The sequence below is a fragment of the Ovis canadensis genome, chromosome 2 (genome assembly GCF_042477335.2).
Source record: "Ovis canadensis isolate MfBH-ARS-UI-01 breed Bighorn chromosome 2, ARS-UI_OviCan_v2, whole genome shotgun sequence".
NCBI lineage: Eukaryota > Metazoa > Chordata > Mammalia > Artiodactyla > Bovidae > Ovis > Ovis canadensis.
The window spans coordinates 254439614-254465440 of NC_091246.1; the positions used below are offsets into that span (position 1 = coordinate 254439614).

Here is a 25827-nt window from a genome sequence, read left to right on the forward strand (position 1 = left end):
GCACAACGAGGTCGGGAGTCAACAACCCCGGTCTCAGCCGGGATCAGCTGCCAGCAGACGATTCCAGCAGCCTGCTCTCGAGTCAGCCCGGGCTTCAGGCCTTTCAGCCGAGGCCCCAGACAGCACAGAGCAGAGACGGGCTCTCCCTGTTGTACCTGTCCAAGCCCCTGAGCCGGTAAGCATCACAAAACGGTTGCATTCTGCCATGAAGGTTTGGGGGCTGTGTGTGTTTGAGGGAAGATGAGTTCAGGGACGTTAAAGCCCTCTTAGTGGTTAAAAGTGAGGGTGTCGGGAGGCTTCCCTGGGGTCCCGTGGTTAAGAATCTGCCTTCTAGTGCACATGTGGGTGTGGTCCCCGGTCAGGGAACTGAGATCCCGCGTGCCTTGGAGCCCGCTAAGCCAGGACGCCACAACTACTGACCCCAACGCTCCAGAGCCCTCAAGCCCAACCGGAGAGCCCCACGCAGTGCAGCGAGGGGCCCAGCACAGTCCCCAAAACAGAGAAGAGACAGGCTGTGGGGCCAGGCCGCCGGGCTTGCAGTCCTCACCAGCTGGGCAACCTCGGAGGGGCACTTAACCTCTCTGAGCCTCTGATCCCACCTGTGTAAAATGGAGCTGATAACAGGGCTGCAGAGAGGTTTCCGTAAGAAAACGCTCATGAAGCAGTTGACACCCGCGGGCGAACAGCACGGGAGTGTGGTAACTGAGGACAGTTGTTACAAACAGCTCTGCAAAGGGGAGGAGCCTGCCTCCAGTCTGATGGGGTAAGAAAATCCTGAATCGGGCTCATCTGGAATTCCTCAGAGAGACAGTGTGTTGCAAAACCGGAAGGGGCAAGGGGAATGAAAGTGCGCCAACAGGCGCTTTCTGGGCTTCTGATGCGACTGGTGGGAGCCCAGGGACAGCCTTGCCTGGCCAGCCTTGTGTAGGGAAGCCTGGTCTGGCCCTTGCCTAACCTCTGGGCATTCTTTCAAATGAGCCTTGGTCAACCTCTGGGGACTCTGAAAAGGGGCCACACAGTCTGCTAGAAAGACAGTGAGCTTCAGAGCCCTGGGTCTGGACTCAGGCTCCGCCACCAGCCTGGAGCCCCAGGCCGGCCGTGTGGCTCCTGGAGCCGCGTGCTCCACTGTGCAAGTGAGGGCCTGATGACACGCGTTCGGCCTCTCACAGTGCCTGGCGAGAAGCGGGCTCTCAGTAAGCAGAGCTGCTATTAGCACCGTTTCTCTTATTGTTTTCACTTTTCCACTCCCTGGCCTTGAAGAGCAGGAAACAATAGCCACCATTGACGACCTTGGTTCAGCCAATATTTCCGGCTCTCTCCTGCTAAGAAGGATCACTTCCTGACCCCTGGGTGGGTGGGGCCCCTGAGCTGTGAGCGCCCCGCGCGCCACTTCCGGGCTGAGCACTCCGTCACCAGCTGAGACTCTGAGTCCCGGCACCGTGCCCGGCTCAGCACCACTCAGAACGGGGACCTCAGCAGCCCAGGTCTCTGCACGGCAAGATGCGCCAAGGCCCAGCCCATGGGCCATCAACAAGTAGTGAAAAGCCGAGCTTTCTTGTTTTCAGTTGCTAGGATTTGGAGGTGGCTTGTTTTGTCGTTGTTTTTTGGCCATGCTGCACAGCGTGTGGAATCCTGGTTCCCCAACCGGAAATCGAGCCTGTGTCCCCTGCTTTGGAGGAGCAGAGTCTTAACCACTGGACCGCCAGGGAAGCAGGGCTCCTGCACCAAGCCTGATCTCAGCTAGACTCGACTCGCTCCTGCACCAAGCCTGATCTCAGCTAGACTCGACTTGCTCCTGCACCAAGCTTGATCTCAGCTAGACTCGACTCGCTCCTGCATCTGCCGTCTTCCGGTCTAGGGCAGCCTGTCTCGGGCCGCTCTCCATGGCCCCGGCCTCCAGCTCACGCTGGTCTCAGGTGGAGATTACAGAGGTCCGAGAGAGAGGACATGCAGGAGCAAGACCCTGAGACCCTGGCTCAGCAGCCACGTGCCCTCACTCTGCATAGGTTAAGACAAGGAGTGTAAACTTGATCCAAACCAACAGGGAATCAAAGCATGGCGGCCCTCTTGGGCCAGGATTTGAATGCAGGCCTGGTACTTCAACATTATGCCAACCTGTCTCTAAAACTGAGTGAAACTGAATGTTTCTCAGCCATGTCTGACTCTTCGCAGCCTACCGGGCTCCTCCGTCCACGGGCTTCTCCCAGCAAGAATACTGGAGTGGGTTGCCATTCCCTTCTCCAGGGGATCTTCCTGACCCAGGGGTCGAACCCAGGTCTTCTGCGTTGCAGGCGGATTCTTCACCCTCTGAGCCACAGGGAAGCCCGTCTTGTCTCTAACCTCGGCTCAAGTCAAGTGCTGAACTCCTGCCTCCTCCCTTTCCAGCTCAGGCCCTCGAACAGTATTCTAAGGATCTCACCCCTCCTAAGAGGCTCAGCGGCACAGCTCAATCACATCTATTTGCCTGGCCACCCATGCGTTCATTAGATTCCTACCGCGCCTCTCTTCTATCAAGCTCAAGGCCATCCTGGGAATGAAATTCACAGCACAAACAGCTGGGGCACACTCAAGACGTTGCAGAAATAGAAAGCAAGTCAGAGGGGGGACCAAAGCCAAAGGCTTGAGGGGAACCAGTTCCCAAGAGGCCAGAGGTGGGCATTTATGGATCATTACCAGCTACAGAGCTTTCCTCCCAGAAGTCAGTGGTCGGCCGCTGCTGTGGCCCAGAGGGACAACCCTGGGGCCAGGTTTCACCAGAGGGGTCTGCCCGGTGGACGGCGCCCATGGGTGCTGAGCACTGAACTGAGCAGCACAGGCAGGATGGGGCTGCATCCGGGGCTGGACAAGTCCCGGGAGGCCCTGCGCCCGGGCCCCGGGCCCTCTCCCCCACCCCCGGGGAGGCCCTGCGCCCTCTCCCCCACCCCCGGGGAGGCACTGCGCCCGGGCCCCGGGCCCTCTCCCACACCCCCAGGGAGGCACTGGGTCCTCTCCCTCATCCCTGGGGAGGCACTGCGCCCGGGCCTCGGGCCCTCTCCCCCATCCCGGGGTCAGCTGGTTCTGCACATGTGGATCTTCAGCAAGTCACTCCGCCTCCTGGAGCCTCAGTCTTCTCATCCATAAACCGGGATGATGATGTTGCGATGAGGATTCAGGGAAATCCTGTAAACAAAGGGCAGTGGACACCGCTGGAGGTCCAGGCGCTGGCCTGGGGAACATGACCTCGTCCTCTTTAACTGAAGATTGCACAGGAGGCCATGTGGCTTCTAACATAATAACACCGAGAGCAGAGCAGACACACACAGCACATGCGTGCCATTCTCAGTCCCCCAGCCTCGCTGTGAGGAAACAGACCCAGAGCGTTGGAGCCGCTTGCTCAGCGCCACACAGCTCACTGGCACCAGGGTGCAAAGCCAGGTCAGCTGCTCTAGACTGGGCTCTCCCCCACATCTGGACAAGGATGTCGCTCCGCCAGCCTGCCCTGAAAGGAAGAGAGAAGACAGTACGTATCGTCCCCACCGTGTGGATGGAGAGAGAGAGAGTGGAGGTCCAGGCTCCCCCTGCCTCCCACGCTGGCTGCAGAGCTGACCCGGCCACCGCCCCCCAGCTGCCTGCTCCCACCCCCCGGCCCCTCACAGAGAGCAGGGCCTGCTCAGGGGCTCAGGGCTGGCTGGGTTTCTGTGGGGTGGGTGTGGGAGCACCCTGGACCACCCCGGACTCGCATTGCTGCCCTGAGCTGCAGCCATGTTCAAGGAATCCAAGTTTCCAGATGCCAGCTGGCGCCCCAGCTCACACCAGGAACTCAGCAGACTCTTCCCAGGAAGAGCTGGGGTGCTGATCTTGCCCCTACCAGGAGAAACGGCTCCGGGCGAGCAGGAGGAACCAGGAAAGCGGGTGGGACAGCCTTTAATCTGGAGCCACAAGCAGGAACAACGGAACAGGTAAACACCGAGGCTTGACCACCATCATCATCAATAACAATGATACAGGGAGCTGGGCTGGTAGTCCACAAGGGGGTAGTCTGAATTATCCCCATTTTACAGATGAGGAAACTGAGGTGCAGAGAGGTGCAATCACTAGCCCACGGTCACCAGTGCACGTGCTAAGCCTGACTCGGGCTCTGGGCTAAACAAGTCATGTGACCAATCTATTCAGTGTTCAGAAACTTCCATGGGGCATTATTGTGGGTTATTTACAGAGAAACACTGAAGGTCAGTGGGTGAGTCACAAAGCCCAAGGTCACACCACTAGAAATGTCCGGACCCAGGTCCCGGCACTTAACCACAGATGAGATAACCAGGTCGTCTCAGCGCCTGCCCTTTGCCTCAAGGCCTTCTGAGGACAGGAAGGTCTGGGTTATTCACCCCCAAGGCTGAACCCAGCTGGGTAGAATTGTGGTACTGAGCCGCCCTCTGCTGGTTGAAATGAAAAGAACTCCAAGAGGACTGGGGATGCATCTTCCTTGCCCTGATAATGTGGACATGATCCACAGTCCCCTCAGAGGAAATGGCCCATTTATGAGAGTGGTAAGCAGACAGCTCAGAAGAGACACCTGCTGGGTCTGAGCAGTCCTGGAGGGCTTCCTGAAGAAGGTGATCTGCGTAGAGCAATGGGGTAGCCTGATTCAGGAGGCCAAAACAATTTAGGTTTAATTGGCCAGGGCAATTAGCACAGGCCATCCTGACCATGATTTTTTTTAAAAAGCTGAAAATGTTATCTGAGCTGTTACCTTACAGAATGATAAGGTATTAGTGAGTCCAGAAAGATGAGAAGAACCACACGTAAGGACAGATAGAGGAACCCCAGGCCAGAGTAGGCAGGGGGCAGGGGCCAGGAGCTGGGCCGAGCAGGTAGAATTGAAGCCACAGGTTTGCAGGAGGCCGTTAACCATCTGGAGAATGTGCTGGTCTATGAGCTTGGGGGGGGGGGGGGGAGGGGGGCTGGCAGCACCTTGTCACCCGGGAACTTGCTAGCAATGCAGATTACCAAATAAGCTTCCCCCCCTCACCCCACCCACCGCAAGTGATGCTGAGGTTTGAGTACCGCTGCTCTAAGCAATCCCTGAGGATGGCCAATCCCTGGCTGCATTTCTCATCCCCTTCAAAACCAGGTGAGCCCAGAGGAGGAACTGTCTGGACAGAGTCTTGAGGGCCACGTGGCTTTGTGCCATGGTTTTGCAGGCTCCTGATATGCTGATGTTTGCTGCTCAGGATTGCTGGGCAGGGCAGCTCGCCTACAGGCTTCCAGCAAGCGCCAGCCGCAGCAGCGCACCCATCCTAAAGGTGAGGAGATTGTGTCGGGAGGTGAAGGACGAGAGGTGAAGGACGGGGGTCCGCTGTGACACCCCAAGGACCAAGCCCAGCAGCCGGTCTGGAACTCTGGAACGTGGCCTCCATCACAACACCCACTGCCGCGGCCCTGACCTCCGTCTCTTTCCTCGTCTCCCCTCGGTCTCCCTGTCCTTAAAATAGCGGGGTCCCACCCCAGTGGTCATAGCAGCGCTCTCTGCAGCAGTCAAGAAGTGGGAACAACCGAGTGCCTGTCAACAGATGATCGGTTTAAGAAGCTGCGGTGACGGCTTCCCTGCGGCCCAGACGGTAAAGGATCCGCCTGCAAGGCGGGAGGCCTCGGTTCGATCCCTGGGTTGGGAAGATCCCCTGGAGCAGGGCACGGCAACCTACTCCAGAATTCTTGCCTGCAGAATCCTGTGAACAGAGGAGCCTGGCGGGCTACAGTCCATAGAGAAGCGAAGAGTCAGACACGACTGAGAGAGTAACACGCACGTATATGCACACACACGCACGCACATGTATGTGTGTGTATATATGTTAGAAGATTAGTGATAAAAAGGATGAAGTGTTGCCATTTACAGCACCGCGGATAAACCCCGAGATTATCATACCAACTGAAGTAAGTCAGAGAAAGACGGATACCACATGATATCACATATCTAAAAATTAGTTTAGATCAGATTATCACTAATCTAAAAATTAGTACAAATAAAAAAATAAAAATAAAAATAAAAATTAGTACAAATGAACTTATGCACCAAACAGAAACAGACTCACAGACCTAGAAGAGAAGCTCATGGTAGCCAAGGGGAAAAGAGAGGCGAAGAGGGAGGGGCTAGGAGTGTGGGATGAACAGATACACACGTCCATACGCAAAGTAGAGACACAGCAAGGAGTGACTGAACAGCAGAAGGAACTATATTCAATATCCGGTAATGTGACCTATAATGGGAAATAATCTGGAAAGTGCATCTACATAAATGCATATATACAACTGAATTGCTTTGATGTACACCTGAAACCAACGCAGCATTGTACATTAATTCTGTTTCAATTAGAAGGGACTTCCCTGCTGGTCCAGTGGCTGAGACTCCCAACTCCCAGGGCAGGGGGCCCAGGTTCCATCCCTGGTCAGGGAACTGGATCCCACATGCTACAACTTAAAAATCCCGCATGGCTCAGCTAAAACACGGAGCAGCCAAATAAACAAATAAAATTCCGTTTGAAAGGAAAGACAGAGGGGAGGAGGCAAAAGGAAAGCCGTGGAGGGAGACAATCCGGCTCTTTCAGATCTTCAAATCCGGGACTCCCCAGAAGCAGATACTGGCCTGTCCAGTCCGAGCCCAAAAAGAAAAGAGCCTCAAACCGATCAGCCCTGTGCTGCCGCTTCGGTCGCGGCCAACTCTCTGCGACCCCATGGACTGCAGCCCCCAGGCTCCCTGTTCTTGGGATTCTCCAGGCAAGAGCACTGGAGGGGCTGCCATTGCCTCCCCGGGCGACCAGTGCTCCAGTGGGTCTGGCTCACTTTTCTCAGTCGCTATTAGTCAAGTCAAGAGAGAAGTAACCTGTTATTTTCTCTTTGGTCCCGTTCAAAGCAACTTCCAGTCTTTCCACGGTCACTGTGCCTCCTGCAAACCTGGGTGCGATTTCCAACCCCATTCCACCCTAGTAACAGAGACCTGTTCACTAGGGGTCTGCAGGGGCCCAGGTGGGTTCACTGGGCCAACGCTGCTAACAAAGGACAGGGAACTTAGCTGTCCAGCCTTGCTTTAAAAGCTGCCCTGTGCATCTGTGTTTCCTTCATCTCCCCCGATGTTCTTAAGAAAACATCCAATTTTCCGAGAGCATCTGAGTCAGTTCAGCATGAACCACCAAGTCACTGAATGCGCTCTCAGGCGCTCTTCTGGCTCTTTGATTCTTCTTCCTGGAAAGAGGCGATGTCCTGGCCCCGCTGCGGCTCGCACTGCCTTAAGTACCGACTGTTCACTTATCCTCGCACCTAACACTGGGTGGAGGATCCTTACATTTGGTTTCGGTTTTAGAGTTCAACATCACAAAGCTATTAGGAAGCCTGGCCATCACGCGCGACATCGTTCAGCGTTAGAACGGGGAATTTGCCTTTCCTGGGCAGACCAGTGCTGACTGTACACTCCTCTGGGCACCTCTCCCCGCTGGGTGCACTTGATCCTCGCAGCTCAGAGGCGTGAAGTGACTGTCCTGAAGGCACACAGCCATTTAGAGCTGGGCCAGATCAGAACCCAGACTCCCCTTCTTCCCCTCCCCTTTGAGGAAGTGGCCCTTTCTTCTCACTAATCAAGACATCCCTCACGTGTCATCACCTTTCGCTGCGCGGAGGAGTCTGGTCATTCTCAGAATTTGCCAGCACCTCTAAGACAATGGGAAAGCAGTCTCTGGGCCCCCTCTAGATACAAAACACATGGCCAGCAAGTGAGCTGCAGTGTGACGATCAGAGCGATACATCTGGTTCTGGTCACCTCCCCCGGAGGGGCCCCACACCAGCCCCCTTCCTGCTCCCACAGCTGAAAACAATTCTTCCCAGTGACTCCGGGGTTCTCAAGTGGAGGAGGACGCAATCTTTTTCTCAGGGAACAGCTGGCGAAGTCTGGAGATGAGTTCGGCCGTTGTAACTGAGCAGGTGCGGTTGGCGTCTAGTGGGCCAAGCCCAGAGTCGCTGCTCAGTGCCCTGCAACGCACAGGACCGCCCCATGACAAACCCGGCCGGCCCAGGTGCCCGCAGTGTCTGCAAAACGCCCGCAGTGGCCCAAGCATGGGAGTGAGAGCTCCTCACGGACCCAAGGAAGACGACAAATCACAGGCGCTAAGTGGGGAGGAAAATTCTTTAGCAAAAGGCCAGGCGCTGAGAGGGGAAGCTGATCTGGGCTTACTCACAATGAGGTGAAAGTTCCTACACTCTGTATCTGGAAGAGCTCTCACTCAAAAAGATACATGACTTCAGTGTGCACAGCAGCTAGAAGCTGAGACGTGGGGTCTAAATGCCCACTGACAGACGAGGGAGAGGGAGCCGACTGCGGCTCAGATCAGGAACTCCTTACTGCCAGATTCAGACCGAAATTGAAGAAAGTGGGGAAAACCACTCGACCATTCAGGGAGGACCTAAATCAAATCCCTTATGATTATACAGCGGAAGTGAGAAATAGATTTAAGGGCCTAGATCTGATAGATAGAGTGCCTGATGAACTATGGAATGAGGTTCGTGACATTGTACAGGAGACAGGGATCAAGACCATCCCCACGGAAAAGAAATGCAAAAAAGCAAAATGGCTGTCTGGAGAGGCCTTACAAATAGCTGTGAAAAGAAGAGAAGCGAAAAGCAAAGGAGAAAAGGAAAGATATAAGCATCTGAATGCAGAGTTCCAAAGAATAGGAAGAAGAGATAAGAAAGCCTTCCTCAGTGATCAATGCAAAGAAATACAGGAAAAGAACAGAATGGGAAAGACTACAGATCTCATCAAGAAAATCAGAGATATCAAGGGAACATTTCATGCAAAGATGGGCTCGATAAAGGACAGAATGGTCTGGACCTAACAGAAGCAGAAGATATTAAGAAGAGGTGGCAAGAATACACAGAAGAACTGTACAAAAAAGATCCTCACGACCCAGATAATCATGATGATGTGATCACTAATCTAGAGCCAGACATCCTGGAATGTGAAGTCAAGTGGGCCTTGGAAAGCATCACTACAAACAAAGCTAGTGGAGGTGATGGAATTCCAGTTGAGCTATTTCAAATCCTGAAAGATGATGCTGTGAAAGTGATGCACTCAATATGCCAGCAAAGTTGGAAAACTCAGCAGTGGCCACAGGACTGGAAAAGGTCAGTTTTCATTCCAATCCCAAAGAAAGGCAATGCCAAAGAATGCTCAAACTACCGCACAATTGTACTCATCTCACACGCTAGTAAAGTAATGCTCAAAATTCTCCAAGCCAGGCTTCAGAAATACATGAACTGTGAAATTCCAGATGTTCAAGCTGGATTTAGAAAAGGCAGAGGAACCAGAGATCAAATTGCCAACATCTGCTGGATCATGGAAAAAGCAAGAGAGTTCCAGAAAAACATCTATTTCTGCTTTATTGACTATGCCAAAGCCTTTGACTCTGTGGATCACAATACACTGTGGAAAATTCTGAATGAGATTGGAATACCAGACCACCTGACCTGCCTCTTGAGAAACCTATATGCAGGTCAGGAAGCAACAGTCAGAACTGGACATGGAACAACAGACTGGTTCCAAATAGGAAAGGGAGTACGTCAAGGCTGTATATTGTCACCCTGCTTATTTAACTTCTATGCAGAGTACATCATGAGAAACGCTGGGCTGAAAGAAACACAAGCTGGAATCAAGATTGCCGGGAGAAATCTCAATAACCTCAGATATGCAGATGACACCACCCTTATGGCAGAAAGTGAAGAGGAGCTAAAAAGCCTCTTGATGAAAGTGAAAGAGGAGAGTGAAAAAGGTGGCTTAAAGCTCAACATTCAGAAAACGAAGATCATGGCATCCGGTCCCATCACTTCATGGCAAATAGATGGGGAAACAGTGTCAGACTTTATTTTTGTGGGCTCCAAAATCACTGCAGATGGTGATTGCCGCCATGAAATTAAAAGACACTTATTCGTTGGAAGGAAAGTTATGACCAACCTAGATAGTATATTGAAAAGCAGAGACATTACTTTGCCAACAAATGTCCGTCTAGTCAAGGCTATGGTTTTTCCTGTGGTCATGTATGGATGTGAGAGTTGGACTGTGAAGAAAGCTGAGCACCGAAGAACTGATGCTTTTGAAATGTGGTGTTAGAGAAGACTCTTGAGAGTCCCTTGGACTGCGAGGAGATCCAACCAGTCCATTCTGAAGGAGATCAGCCCTGGGATTTCTTTGGAAGGACTGATGCTGAAGCTGAAACTCCAGTACTTTGGCCACCTCATGCGAAGAGTTGACTCATTGGAAAAGACTCTGATGCTGGGAGGGGTTGGGGGCAGGAGGAAAAGGGGACGACAGAGGATGAGATGGCTGGATGGCATCACTGACTCTAAGGATGCGAGTCTGAGTGAACTCCGGGAGTTGGTGATGGACAGGGAGGCCTGGCGTGCTGCGATTCATGGGGTCGCAGAGTCGGACACGACTGAGCGCCTGGACTGAAGCATATAATGTGTATATAGTATGCCCTTAGTTGCTCAGTCGTGTCCGATTCTGTGACCCCACGGACTGTAGCCCACAAGGCTCCTCTGTCCCTGGGATTCTCCACGCAGGAACACTGCAGTGGGTTGCCATGCCCTCCCCCAGATGAGGAATACTACTCAGCCGTAAAGAAGAGTGAAATAAATGCCATCTGCAGCCCCATGGATGGGCCTAGAGATTATCACACTAAGTGAAGCCGGTCAAACAGAGAAAGACGGACAGCATGAGCTATTCCCATGTGTGGGATCTAAACCATGATGGAAACGAATGTATTCACAAGACAGAAACAGACTCACCAACAGCAAACAGGCTTACGGTTGCCAGAGGGGAAGGAGGGTGAGGGAGCATAAATGAGCAGTTTGGGGTAAGCAGAGACGCTGCTAACCCACGACAGTACCGCACACGGTAGATAAGCAAAGGCGTTCTGCCGCAGAGCACAGGGAACCGCGTCCCTCGTCTGTTGTGAACCACAGTGAGGAAGAATATGTATGACTGAGCTACTCTGCTGTACTAGAAGCTAACACGGCATTATACGTTAGTTATGCTCCAATTAAAAAAATACCCCCAAATGCCTGTGCTCACACCCAAGCCTTGGCCCGAGGGACAGAGAAGGCTACTGGACACGTCCTCCTTCACCAGTGGCTACAGACATGTCAGCCCAAAAGCATGGCTGTGGACCACCAGATGGGGCAGGTCGACCTTCCAAATCTTCTTGGGGCCACTCACACATCCCCGGTGCTGGGCCAGGCCTCGTGCAGTTTACAAACGTGATCAACCACCAGGGTCCCGCCCCTGGGGGGTTATTCCTGCAAGATCATCACAGACACCCTTCCTACAAGACGGCTCCTCCTGTAAAAGAAAGCATTTGCACAGCAGCTGTTACAGAACAGACGGGCAGATTGTACTCAGGGCCTACTGCAAGACAGGCCTTCCCGGGTGGCTCCTGGTAAAGCATCCGCCTGCCAGTGCAGGAGATGCAAGAGACCTGGGCCCAGTCCCTGGGCCGGGAAGATCCCCTGGAGAAAGAAACGGCAACCCACTCCAGTATCCTTGCCTGGGAAATCTCATGAACAGAGGAGCCTGGTGGGCTACTGTCCACGGGGTCACAAAAGTGTTAGACACGACTTAGTGACTAAGAGAGGAAGAAACCTCCCAACTCTCAACTCAGAATACAACCGGAAGTGGGAACGTGTAGCCAAGGAGCGCGGTGGGGTCTGAGGAGAGAAAATTCCTAAGAGGGAGCAGCAGGGCTTGGGGGGATTCAGGACTATAAAGAAAAAACCCACTGTTGTTTTCCCTTACACCCCCCAACCACACACACAATACTCTGAACACTTCTGCACTCCCACCAAATGTGGGGTGTGTGTGTTGGGAGTGGGAGGCAGGATCCGAAACCACGTGATTCTCCCACACCAGCTTCAAGGCCGCCGGTTCAACTCCACCCTGACACTGGTCACCTAGAATCTGCATCAGATCCCACAGGTTAAGGGCTCAGACCCAAGAAGCCACTCACACACACTTCAGACACTAACTGACGTCCAGGTTGCTGTCTGTGCTTCTGACCCACAGACCATAAACCAGAGATTGCCACAAGCCCCGCCCTGGGTTTTGTAATTGGCTAGAAGGGCTCACAGAGCTCAGGGAAATGCGTTCCTTACCAGGCGCCCGATTTATTATGTTGCTGTTACTTAGACGCTCAGCCGTGTCCAACTCTTTGCGACCCCATGGACTGCAGCCTGCCAGGCTTCCCTGTCCATCACCAGCTCCTGGAGCTGGATGATTTATTATAAAAGGACACCGGTCAGGAACAGCCCAGTGGAAGAGATGCATAAAGCGAGATATGAGGAGGGGTCACCGCGATCCCAGCACCGTCCTGCGTTCACCAGCCCAGAAGCTCTGAACCTCACCCTCTTGGGCTTTTATGGAGGCGTCATGACACACACATACCTGATTCCACCACTGGCCATTGCGAAGTGAACTCAGTCTCCTGAACCGCTCCCCTTCCGGTACACAGGAGGGAAGCTGAGAGGTGGGGTTGAAAGTGCCAACCTTCTAATCTTAGTTGGTGTCCCTGGCAACCAGCCCCCGTCCTTAGGGGCTTTCCAAAAGTCACCTTATTAACATCAAGTCAGGTATGGGTTGAAAGGAGCTCGTTATGAGCAACAAAAGACATCCATTTCCTTTATCCAGCTGGTGGTGGTTTAGTCACTCAGCCGCGTCCGACGCTTGCGACCCCGTAGACTGCAGCCCAGCAGGCTCCTCTGTCCATGGGACTCTCCAGGCAGGAGGACTGAGTGGGCATTTCCTTCAGGGTTTATTCCTCTGGAGCTACTCAATATTTCAGGAACCAAGTAACAAAAGTAAATATTATAAAAGATGCCCCCATGGCTCTTTTATAAGAAATGATGAGGGTTTTAGAGCTCCGTGCCAGAAGCAGGAGAAAAGCCTAATGTATATGTGTTGTTATAAATCAGAGAATGACACAGACCTGGCAGGATTCCTGCTGAAGGCGGGTCAGGGCGATCTGACATCAGTGGGAGGAGGTGGAGGAGAGGCACCCAGTCAGACGTCGGGGCTGACCAAACATCAGGGGCAGATCCTGGCTGAACTAACTCGGCAGGATTCTTGAGAAAGCAGGACAGAGCAGAGGCAAGCCCCAAGTCAGAGCCCACGCGACGGGACAGCTCAGAGGAACCCGCACAGAGTTTGGCCAAGGAGAGAACCTTCGTCAAGACTAAACAGACATAGAGTGACAAAGACCCGGAGCCCAGTGCGAGGTGAGATGAGCAGAGGACGGAGAAGAGCCAGGGATGGTCCAGGCACGAGAGACAGCTGGCTTCCTGGAGGAGGGGGCACAGAAGGGGCTGGGGAACAAGGGGCGCTGGACCAGGGGTCGGAAGTCCCTCGTCCCCCACCTGCCAGGTGGCTGTAAAGGGTCATCTTAGCATCTCAGCTCTCTGATGACCTCCTGAGCTCTGCCATGAAGTGAAACAGCAAAGGGTTAGAGGCCGAGAACCTTTTCCGTCATAAAAAGTGCGGTGACAGATGGGTATGGGAAAGAGGCTCTGCTCAGCAATCAAGGAGCCAAGGCCTCATCCCTAGCTTCGCCACCAGCTCTCTGTGTGGCCTGAGGCCAGGGACCTCCCCTCTCTGGGCTCCGCTGTTTTCCTTGTAAAACTCGAGCATCAGATGGGCAGAACTTTGAGACGCTTTCCAATGCTATTATCCGAGGTTTTATTCCTTTGAAGCTCCTACGTAATTTCAAGGCTTTAAATAGTGTGCCTACGCCGAAGCTATGACTCACATGTTTATACCTCTGAGCCTCTCCCCAACCCCGGACTCTGAGAGCCAGCTGCCTGCTCAGACTCTCCACTTGGTGTCCAACAGCATCTCACACCAGCAGGTCTCAAACTGAGCTCCCAGGAGGGCCCCTCTTCCAATCTGCTCCCCTTACCCCCCCAGCTCAACCTGCTGCCACTGGGCGGGGCTCCCCTCCCCGCTGATGACAAGGACTCCATGTTTCCACCGACATCCTTTTGTTCTTGGCCCGCACCCTGCAGCCAATTAGCACAAACGGCGTCACCTTCCAACGGCATCTCCAGGCGACCCTCTCTCACCGCCTTCCCTGTGCGCGGCCCTTCCTTAGATTTCACCTCGGTCTCCTAACTGATCTCCCTGCCGACCCCCTTCTGTCTCTCAGTCATGTCCAACTCTGAGTAGTCCTTTGTGCCTCTGACTCTGTGCCCCATGGACTGCAGCATGCCAGGCTTCCCTGCACTTCACTGTCTCCCAGAGTTTGCTCAGATTCATGTCCACTGAGTCAATGGATGACACCATCCAACCATCTCATCCTCTGTTGCCCTCCTCTCCTCCTGCCTTCAATCTTTCCCAGCATCAGGGTCTTTTCTAAGGAGTCGGTTCTTCGGAGAGGTGGCCAAGTATTGGAGCTTCAGCATCAGTCCTTCCAATGAATAGTCAGGATTGATTTCCTTTAGGATGGACTCGGTGGATCTCCTTGCAGTCCAAGGGCCTCTCAAGAGTCTTCTCCAACATCACAGTTCAAAAGCATCAGTTCTTCGGTGCTCAGCTTTCTTTACAGTCCAGCTCTCACATCCTGCTGGAAAAGCCATGGCTTTGACTGTGTGGATCTTTGTCAGCCCTTCCTCAACACAGCAAAGGGCTCCACTTGAAAGATAACAGAAGCATGTCCGCCTTCGGCTCAGTGCTCTCCAGGAGCCGCCCTGCCATTCAGAGTACATGCCGGAAGCCCTAGATGACCTACCTGCTTCTCTCGGGCGTCCCTGGAGGCTCATACGGGTAAGAGTCCGCCTGCAATACAGGAAGTCAGGTTGGATCCCTGGGTCAGGAAGATCCCCTGGAAAAGGGAACAGCTACCCACTCCAGTCTTCTTGCCTGGAGAATCGCATGGACAGAGGAGCCTGGCAGGAGAACCCCCTCTCGGGCCCTGGAATGGGGGTCCCCCTTCCCGCAACAACACAGCCTTCTTGACTGCGGATGCTCAACACAGGAGGCACGCACCTACCTCAGGACCTTGGTGCCTCCTGTTCCCTTTTCGCAGTGTTTTCCCACAGGCATCCTCCTGTTTCCTGGCCAGCTCCATAGCCAGGACGTCTTCTTCCCAGCGAGACTGTCCCTGCGCAGCCCTGTTTGCAATTATAAACCTTCCACATGGCACTCTTCTCCCCTCCCACTAGCTGCGTCCTTCCCTCAGTCAGGTCACAAGTCACGTCTTTATCTTGTTTACTGTCTCTTACTGTTTAGTCATTAAGTCTTATCTGACTCTTGGTGACCCCGTGGACTGTAGCCTGCCAGGCTCCTCTGTCCATGGGATTTTCCAGGCAAGAATACTGAGGTAGGTGGCCATTTCCTTCTCCGGGGGGATCTTCCTGACCCAGGGATTAAACCCATGTGCCCTGCAATTGGCAGGCTTTTGCAGGTGGATTCTTTACTGCTCAGCCACCAGGGAAGGCCTGCACGCTGTCCATCTCCCCACGACACACGGAAGCCCGCGAGGCCAGGGCCTGTCTCTGCATCGGCCACTGCTGTATCCTTGGTGCCAGAACAGTGTGTGGCTCGCGGTCCAATAAATAACGGTCAAAGGAATACTTCTGACAGGTGGTGCTTTGGAAGAAGGGAAGGAAAACACGTGTAGGGAAGGAAACTTTTCCTTTCTTCCCTCCTAGGCTCTTTGGCTGGTCTAATAATTAAATTGACATAAGACAGATGAACGGGAGAAAGACAAATTTAATTTCGTATCTACAGGAACTCAGGAAAGTATGAGACTCAAAGCAGCGACGGAAGCAGGAAGCCTCGATACCTTTAGATAAAGAAACAGCTTGTGAAGGACGGACAAGACCCAGAAGCTTGGGCTTGGGCTGATAAACCAGTGAGGAAGCATCAAGGTTCATTTCTGCGCGCGCACTCAGTCGCTTCAGGCGTGTCCGAGTCTGTGCGACCCTGTGGACTGTAGCCCACCAGGCTTTTCTGTCCATGGGATTCTCCAGGCAAGAACACTGGGGTGGGACCCCGTGCCCTCTTCCAGGGGATCTTCCCAACCCAGGGATGGAAACTGCCTCTCCTGCATTGCAGGCAGACTCTTTGCCGCTCAGCCACCAGGGAAGTCCAACAAGGTTTCTTTACACCGCCTTCTCAGCCCTGAATTCCCTCCTGCGATAAGATGCCACCGTTGACCCTCCTCGCTGAGGGAGCACACTCCACCTGGGAGACTTATTTCCTTCTTTCAGGGGACCGAGAAAGGCAGAGTGTCTTTCTTGCACTGGCTGTTTCTCAAATAAGTTTCATTCAAAATAATCAATATGCCGAAATGGCCTATTTGGGGGTAGGATATTCTGCTCCCTTCAGGTCAAGTTAATTCTCAGATATTCGCCTTGACTCTGAACACTGCTTACATTTCAATTTTGCGTTCCACCGTCCCCTCCGCCATCTCTACCTCCCAACTCCCGCCCCCCCCAAACAATTTACATATAGGGCCGCCTGCTCTCCCATTTGTGGAAATACTCCTGGGCCGGTGCAAATAAATGTCCTGAGTGATCAGGGGAGCCTCCCCGTCCTGGTAGGGGTCACTGTTAAAGAAAACCGATTGACCTGCCTCACTCGGCTCCTTGGCTATAAACCCACTCCTGAAACCACCTCCCCTCCCCTCCCACCCCACCTGTGATGCATTCAGAGTCGAGGTCATTCTCTCTGCATACTGCGATAGTCTCTCCCCATTGCCACCGTCGTTTCTGACATTCATTTATTCGCCTGCTCCAGCAGCCTCATGGCGGCATTTGGGGTCTGGTTCCCTGACCGGGGACGGAACCTGGGCCCCTGCGTTGCGAGCACGGAGTCGTAGCCACCCGACCCCAGGGACGTCCTCCTCACAGCTTTGAACCGTGTCCGGGGCAGTCCCTCTTCCCTTCAGCCGCGTGCATCGTCGTGCCCAGGTCTTACACACTCAGGAACACGCACTCCTGATGGGTTGGGCTCCGGGCCTCCTCCAGGCACCTTCCCCTTGGCAGGAAAGCCCTCTGCTGGGCTGTTTCTCTATCTCTCGTTAGCCTCTCTCCCCTTACCTGGGTCCCCAGTCTGAATCCAGGCAGCTCGGTGAAGGTTAATGCTGGGGACCCTCGCCCCAGGACCCTGGAGAACAGGCGCTGAGCCACCCAGGTGTTTGGCCAGGCGTCTGGCAAGAGTCCTCCTCCAGGTGCATGAGGGAGAGAAGGGACAGAGGGAATTTCTGGAGTGACTGGCACGGTCCATGCCTTGACAAGGGTGAGACCTACCTGTCATACGCAACTGTCAGAGCCGATCGGACTGGTAGCGGGCGGCGGGAGGGAGGCTCGAGAGGGGGTATTCATGTGTACTTACGGTCGGTTGGGGGCCTCCCTGGGGGCCCAGACAGTCAAGAATCCACCTGCCATGCAGGAGACCCAGCTTCGATCCCTGGGTCGGGAAGTCCCCCTGGAGAAGGGAACGGCTCCCCACTCCAGTACTCTTGCCTGGAGAATTTCATGGGCAGAGGAACCTGGTGGGCTACAGTCCATGGGCCACGAGGAGCCGGACACGACAGTGACCGACACGTAGGTGACTCACGCTGTTCACGCTGGAAGCCAGCACAACACCATAAAGCAATTATCCTCCAATTAAAAATTTTTTTAAACTGATCAGACTGTGCCTCAGCACCGATGCGTTTCACTGCATGTAAACGTCCCCTTGGTGGAGAGAGTCTTAAGGAGAAAAGCAAGGGAGGGAGGGAAGGATTCCATTAGAGGAAGAGAGGGATGGGAGAGCAAAGGGTTAATCCCCCAGCTGGCACGAATGAACTAGAAGGTAGAAAAAGCAGTTTCCAAAAAATGCTGAAACTGCTCTTAAAAAGAGAGATCAGGTGTAAAATTCACACATGGGGCCCGTTTTTTCCACCATCCCAAACGCGTGGAGATTGTGGCCAAACCTACAAATACGTGCGAGGAGCCGGCCCGTCTCTCAGGCTTTGTCCAGAGAGCGTCTCTCCACCCGGGGAATGGAGGGGCCGTCCCTGGTGGAGTCAGGAGGACCCGCGGTTCTCAGGCGGAGGAGCAAATCCCGAAGGCCCCCATCCCAGCTCCAGGCTGAGATCAAACTCAGGTCTGCCCAGATCGAACAGCCAGTGTTGGGACGTCCCCACTGGTCCAGCGGTCCCTCGCGATCTGGGGACGAGGGTTCGATCCCTGGTCAGGGAACGAAGATCTCACACAGCAGCCTAAGCCGCCAGCCGCGACTACGGAAGCCCCCGCATTCTCAGGCCTGCCCACCACAACTGGGGAGTCCTTGGGCCACAAGGAAAGATCTTGCAAGATGCAAGGGAGATCCTGAGAGCAGCAGCTAAGACCCGAGGCAGCCTAATAAATAGATTTAAATATATATATACACACACACACAAATGGATAGTGTTATACAAGTACAGAGTGGCTGGGAAGAGGGAAGGCTTTAGACTCAGCAAAGAGGTCAGGGATCAGGGTGAGCCAAAGGTTAACTACCGGCGGTGCGGAGGACCTAGGGTCAAGTCCTAGCTCCGCCCAGGATCACGGATGCTGCTTTGAGAGAGGCCCTCCCTGCTCCAGGAAAAGGAAACGGCAACCCACTCCAGTGTTCTTGCCTGGAAATTCCAGGGACAGAGGAGTCTGGCGGGCCATATCCCATGGGATTGCAAAGAGTCAGCATGACTGAGCAGGCACGTGCACGTGCGCATATACCCATAACAGATACACGCATGCTACATACAGCTTCCCTGGCGGCTCAGACGGTAAAGAATCCGCCTGCAAAGTGGGAGACCCTGGTTCGATCCTTGGGTTGGGAAGGAACCCCTGGAGGAGGGTATGGCAACCCACTCCAGTGTTCTTGCCTGGAGAATCCCATGGACAGCGGAGCCCGGTGGGCTACAGTCCATGGGGTCACAAAGACTCGGAGGGGCTGAGGGGCTTCGCAGACACACGCACATATAGTACATGAAACTTAGCCCAGCACCCAGTAACTGCTCGATCCATACTAGTCACCATCATTACCATCATTATCTCTCTTTACCAAACGTGAGCTCACCTTAATCAGTTCACCTCTCGGAGCTTCTCTCTCCCGGAAGGAACAGTGCCTTATTGCAATAAAATACTGTGTGCTAAGTACTCAACATTTCCTAGAAAAAGCACAGGAAATGGGAGCTTTAATTACGATGATTTCTCAAAACAGCTGCCCTTTGTTTGCCAGCTTTGTTCTGGGCCCCTGGTCCATCTGTGTTTGGCATTTAGGTCCCTCCTGGGCAGGAACTAAATTGCTTTCTGAGGGCGCAGCCCCGGAGCAACGAGAATTTGAGGTTTAGCCGCTGCTCCTTGAGGTACTCTCACAGGTCATCACCACAACAAAACCAGCCAAAACGGCTGTCTTTCAGTTTTTAAAAATAAAGCTCTTCAGAGGGAAGACATTACTGTAAGAAGGTAAGGTAGCGGAGTTCCGTGGACAAAGAGAGCCAGGGAAGACTTTCTTGACACAAGAGAACGCATCTTGGCCTGAGCCATTCCACAGTGCTAGCCCAGGAGCCCATCCCAGTAATTAAAGCTCTTCAGGGAGAAAATGCAGAAATGAAGGAGGAGCCGGGCCGGAAGCAGTAGGGCAGCCTCGGGCGGGCCGGTTCCTCAAGGGATTTACACAATAACGTGTCTTTTTTTTTTTTTTTTTGACCTTACCTAGCAGCTTGTTAGATGCTATTTCCCCAACCTGGGATCAAAGGATGCCCCCTGCAGTGGAAGAGTGCAGTCTTAACCACTGGACCACCAGCGAGGCCCCACATAAGGATACATGGGCGCGTTCTGCGGGAGCTGAGGCCCCCACCAGGTAGAGGATGGGACGATGCCGAGTTCAACCAGCTGAGCCCGGACTCTCGTCGACCTTCGCCCCAACTCTGCGCTGCATTCTCTACTCTAGCCCTCTCACGCATCGGCATCTACCCTTAGCTTAAAATGTCCCAGATTTGCTGTTTGGGGAGACCCTGCTTTGGGAGAGATCCCCAGGGTTCTTCTTATTTGCTCTGAGGAATAAATCCTTCTTCCCGACTTTTGGCTTGGTTGTGTCTATCCGCTCAGCACCCGCCAAGAGGTGGGCCCGGATGTCAGATGTCTTTGCCTGGCTGAGTCACTAGCTGGCCGGGCAGGGGAGGCAGGGCGGCGGAGAGACACAGCCTGTGGGTTTCTGAGTGTGAAGTCACGGGCTTTCCGTGCCACAAACAGGGTTCGCAGTGCTTCGCAGGAGAATCGTGGAAAAGCACCACCATGGAGAGGTCCAAGCGAGGCCCTGGGTCTGCAGCTGGTTGGTTAAAGTAAGTCCCACAGATGCGAGTCAAATCATGATACTGTATACCCTAAACTTACCCAGCACTGTATGTCAATCGGGAAATGAAGTGAAAGTCGCTCAGTTGTGTCCAACTCTACGGCTCCGTGGACTATACAGTCCATGGAATTCTCCAGGCCAGAATACTGGAGTGGGTAGCCCTTCTCCAGGCGGTCTTCTCAACCCAGGGATTGAACCCAGGTCTCCCTCACTGCAGGCAGATTCTTTACCAGCTGAGCCACAAGGGAAGCCCAAGAATACTGGAGTGGGTAGCCTCTCCCCTCTCCAGCAGATCTTCCCAATTCAGGAACTGAACCGAGGTCTCCTGCATTGCGGGTGGATTCTTCACCAACTGAGCTCCCAGGGGAGCCCATGTAGGTCAGTTACATCTCCATAAAACTGGAAGGAAAGAGTTTCCCTGTTCACAGGTCTGGAAAATGTCTTCAACTAAGCCCACCAAGTCTGGTCTCAGGCCGTGCCAAGTTGATGACCTTTTTCTTCCCCACCTTTTCTCGGTTGCACTGCTTGGCATGCCAGATCTTGGTTCCCTGATCAGGAGTCAAAACTGAGTCGCCTGCAATGGGAGCACGGAGTCTTAACCACAGGAGACCCCCTTGATCTCGCATCGCCTTCAGCGTGCTAGAGCCCTTGCCACGAAGCACAACAGTGCTGCTGTTCTTTTCTAAAGCACAGTCGGCTCACCGCAGCGGTTGCTCCGATGGCTCCCAGGAACTGCTGCTGTGAGCGGCCACGCACATACAGAGGGGCGGCTCATCGCACCGTCCTTCCCCCCGCTCTTCGCTTCAGTGATCGCTGCGTCCTTTCCATATTTCAAAATGACTTTTTTTTTTTTTGGCCATCACGTCCACTTATGTGAGTGTCCTAGAGCAGTCAAAGCCTCGGAGACAGAATGTAGCAGGGAGGTGGCCCGAGGCGGGCGTTACTGTTTTGCGGGTTTGCAGTTTCAGTCTGGGAAGACGCAAAAGTTGGGGAGACGGCTGGTGGTGCAGGTTACTCAACAATGTGACTGAACTCGATGCTGCTGCTCTGAACACTTCAAAATGGTTAACACGGGGACCCCTCAGCTGTCTAACGGTTAGCACTCCCCACGCTCATTTCCGAGGAGGGCCTGGGTTCCATCCCTGGTCGGGAAACCAATATCCCACAAGCGGCTCGTTGACGCCCAGAAAAACAAAACATTTCTAAAAAAACAGAATGCCTAAAATGGTCAGTGTTATGTTTCATGTATGTGTACAACCACCATCTAAGACTTCTAACTGAGGAAAGAAACGCCATCCTGGGGTGAAGCCCACGGTGGCTGCGGCGGCGGGACCGGCCCCCGCACGCCCTCCCGTCCTGAGCAGCCAGGTGCCTGGGCAGAGCAGCTGCAGCGGCAGTCTGCGGGACTGAACCACAGGCAGCACGAAGGGGAGAGAAACTCACAAGAGCAGCCCCTGCCCTTTGCCACTTCCCTTCTTCCCGGGGACAGTTCCCCAAACGCCACACAGCAGCTGGAGCCCAGGCAGAGCCCCGAGGGCCTGCCTCTGGGGCAGCAGAAACGTCTGGAAGCGCCAGAGGGGCGTTCTCCCTGGCCAAGCCTCCGACCTCGGTGTCTCAGCTTCCTCATCTGGGAAAGCGGGATAAAAAGACCATCGACTTCATAGAACCATTATGAGGCTTAAATAACCAAGTTAAACTCTGTAGAAGCAGCAAAACCTTTATACAGCAAGTGCTAAGCGCCACACGTCTACCCTTTCAGTTCAGGCGCTCAGTCCTGCCGACTCTGCAACCCCACGGACTGCAGCGCGCCAGGCCTCCCTGTCCATCACCAACTCCCAGAGTTCACTCAGACTCACGTCCATCCAGTCGGTGATGCCATCCAACCGTCTCATCCTCTGTCATCCCCTTCTCCTGCCCCCAATCCCTCCCAGCATCAGAGTCTTTTCCAATGAGTCAGCTCTTCACATCAGGTGGCCAAAGTACTGGAGTTTCAGCTTCAGCATCAGTCCTTCCAATGAACACCCAGGACTGATCTCCTTCAGGATGGACTGGTTGGATATCCTTGCAGTCCAAGGGACTCTCAAAAGTCTTCTCCAACACCACAGTTCAAAAGCATTAATTCTTTGGCACTCAGCTTTCTTTACAGTCCGATTCTCACATCCATACATGACCACAGGAAAAACCATAGCCTTGAGCAGACGGACCTTTGTTGGCAAAGTAACGTCTCTGCTTTTCAATACGCTGTCTAGGTTGGTCATAACTTTCCTTCCAAGGAGTAAGTGTCTTTTTTTTTTTTTTTTTGGAGTAAGTGTCTTTTAATTTCATGGCTGTAATCACCATCTACAGTGATTTTGGACAACAAGAAAATAAAGTCTGACACTGTTTCCACTGTTTCCCCATCTATTTGCCATGAAGCGATGGGATCAGATGCCATGATCTTAGTTTTCTGAATGTTGAGCTTTAAGCCAGCTTTTTCACTCTCCTCTTTCACTTTCATCAAGAGGCTCTTTAGTTCCTCTTCACTTTCTGCCATAAGGGTGGTGTCATCTGCATATCTGAGGATACAGATATTTCTCCTGGCAATCTTGATTCGAGCCTGTGCTTCCTCCAGCCCAGCGTTTCTCATGATGTACTCTGCATAGAAGTTAAATAAGCAGGGTGACAATATACAGCCTTGACGTACTCCTTTCCCGATTTGGAACCAGTCCATTATTCCATGTCTGGTTCTAACTGTTGCTTTCTGACCTGCATACAGGTTTCTCAGGAGGCAGGTCAGGTGGTCTGGTATTCCCTTTACATATTCAATAAAGATATGCTAGGTGTGTGGAGTATTTGGTGTTAGGAATTTAAAATGCATCTACCAGTGATGATGGGACTTTCCAGGTGGCACCAGTGGTAAAGAACTCGCCCGCCAATGCAGGAGCGTTGGGTTATATCCCTGGGTAGGGGAGGAAGGCATGGCAACCCACTCCAGTCCTCTTGCCTGGAGAGTCTCATGGACAGAGGGGCCTGACGGCTCCAGTCCACGGGTCACAGAGAGTCAGACACGACCGGGGGCTGAGCTCACACTCAGTGATGATGCCAGGAACGCGTGCTGCTCTGGCAGAGCCCGCAGCATCCCTGCTCTTTCGGGGAGCAGTCTGCATCAGGAGCCTTAAAAACAGGCATGCCCTCTGCCCCAGTAATTCTCTTTCTGGGAATAAGCCTGAAACAGTGCCCCTAAGTGCAAACAAGCCCTGTGACTTTGTTTAGTCACTGATCCAGAGCTTGTTTTTCACACACGCATGAAGTGGTTTGGGAAGGAGCCGTCCGTCCTCTAGCGCACGGCATAGTAAGGACTGAAGGAAGTCTGTGTTTCTGTTCGAGGTTCTTATTTCAGTTTGACTCCTAAGACGGGGAGATTTCCCGGGCTTCTCTGAGTCAGCAGAGCTGCTGACCAGGAGAACTTCGGTGTCCCTGCCCCTGGTCCAGGCCTTACGTGTACCCCTAGAGGAACCTAGGAAGCCCACTCTCGCAGGCAGGTATTTTGCCTGAAGCACCCTTCTTGGCCCCTGGCACGGCCAGGCCGGCAGGTGGAAAGCTGGGAATGCCCCCAGCCTGTGGTACCCTGGGTTGAGGGCCGTGCCCAGCAAAGCAAGTTTGAACTGGGTGCCTCTCCAAAGGCTTCTCGTATTTACTTTCACGCCCAAACCCACGGTTCTCCAGGTTCCCAGGACTCAGGGTGTCCTGGGCTGAGCCGGTTGGGAGGAAGGCAGAGGTTTCGGGAGGCTGATTGGCTGCAGAGGAGGAAGCAAACTGGGACCCACCGTCTGGAGGGCGGGGGACTCCCGGGGACGCAGTGCACCGGGGGGACTCTCCCAGGGAGGTTTCACGAGGTCCTCAGGAGGAGGACCAAGGTGCGGGGTCCCAGCCCCACGACCGCCAGGGAAGTCCCTCTGCTGAAACTGTCGTGCGACTTCTGAGAACTCCGTCCAGCTCTCTGAGCATCAGAAAACCAGCAGTGGGAACGATGCTAAGACGGGCTCCTCGGACTGTTCTGAAGATGATGTCATAGAACCTGTGAAGCACCTGACAGGGTTTTGAAACGTTTGAACACACACGTGAGAAATTGCTCATTGTTTTCCAGAAGCAATAGAGTGTGCGGTAGAGATCGCTGACTTGGAACCAGAGGGACCTGTGTTCCGATCCTATATTACTAGACGCTTAACTGCGGAGTACTCACGTGATCTCTCTGGGCGCTCTGTAAACCAAGGTTGGTAACAATAGCTCCAAATCACAAGCGCTGTCGTGTGACATACGTGCGAAAATATTCACAGGAGAAAACAAGGCAGGTCCTGTGGTCATCACCGTGATCACTGTCGTTACTGGTAAATCAGAGACGGCTTCCGGAAAAGATGACCCTGGAAGGGTGGAAAGGCGTTCGAAGGACTCAGCATGGCCCTGCGCACAGGACAAGCGCCTAAGAAGTATTCTGCAGAACCTGGCGGGGAGGGGGTGGCAGGAAGGAGCAGACCCAGCTTCTAGAGACAGCCTGGGGCCCAGGAGAGAGACTGGTCAGTCTTGTGTTTGAATCTGTATTGGGGTTCTCCAGAGACTCAGAACCAATAGGCCATACAGACATAAAATACAGAGATTCATTGTACACAATTGGCTCAATTGGTTCTGGAGGCTGAGCAGCCCCATGACCTGCTGTCTGCAGGCTGGAGGCTCATGAAAGCAGGTGGATAGTGCCAGGTTTGATCCCCGGGTCGGGAAGATCCCCTGGAGAAGGAAATGGCAACCCACTGCAGTATCCTTGCCTGGGGAATCCCATGGACAGAGGGGCCTGGCGGGCTACAGTCCTTGAGGGGGTCACAGAGAGTCGGACACGACCGAGTGACTAACAAGCCCAGGGCCTGGTGGGGGCAACCGCGTAAGTCTGGGTATGAGTCTGAAGTGCTAGTGATGGAGGCAGGAAGAAGCTGGGCGGTCCCCACTCCTGCAGAGAGAGCCGTTTGCCCTTTTGTTCTGTTCGGCCCTCGGGGGTCTGGATGGCAGCCATTCACCAGGCTGAGGCTGCTCTTTAGAGTCTATCAGTTCAAACGCTCGTCTTTTCTGGAAACAAGCTCCCAACCACACCCAGAATTCATGTTTTCACTGGCTATCTGCGCGCCCCTGCGCCCGGCCTGGCACACAGAACTAACCTTCACAGGGTCCTGGCTCTGCCTCCCACCGGCTGTGAGGATTTTCTCAGCCTCAGTCTCCTGGCAGGAAGGCAGGGTCCTGACGACACCGCCCTGCAGGCCAGGAGTCTCTGCAACGTTCGTGATGGGGACTTTGTAGGGGGCAGTCACCGTGAAAGCGCTGTTAAGAGTTCAACCAAGTAAGTCTGAAGACCTGGCTTTAGTCAAGAATCCCTACATGGCACAGCAGCTCACCCAGCATCTGGAAGGCCACTCGGGGGA

General features: G+C 53.7%; 2 long non-coding RNA genes across 2 annotated transcripts; one reads left to right on the forward strand and one right to left on the reverse strand.

Annotated features, from left to right (window-relative positions):
- LOC138433092 (uncharacterized) lies at positions 1-20109 on the forward strand. Its single transcript, XR_011254144.1, has 2 exons — positions 1-175; positions 19748-20109. It is a non-coding gene; the product is annotated as an uncharacterized lncRNA (long non-coding RNA).
- On the reverse strand, positions 2557-25827 carry LOC138433090 (uncharacterized). Its single transcript, XR_011254142.1, has 4 exons — positions 25567-25827; positions 24606-24783; positions 19106-19196; positions 2557-3478 (listed from the first exon to the last, which is right to left on the reverse strand). It is a non-coding gene; the product is annotated as an uncharacterized lncRNA (long non-coding RNA).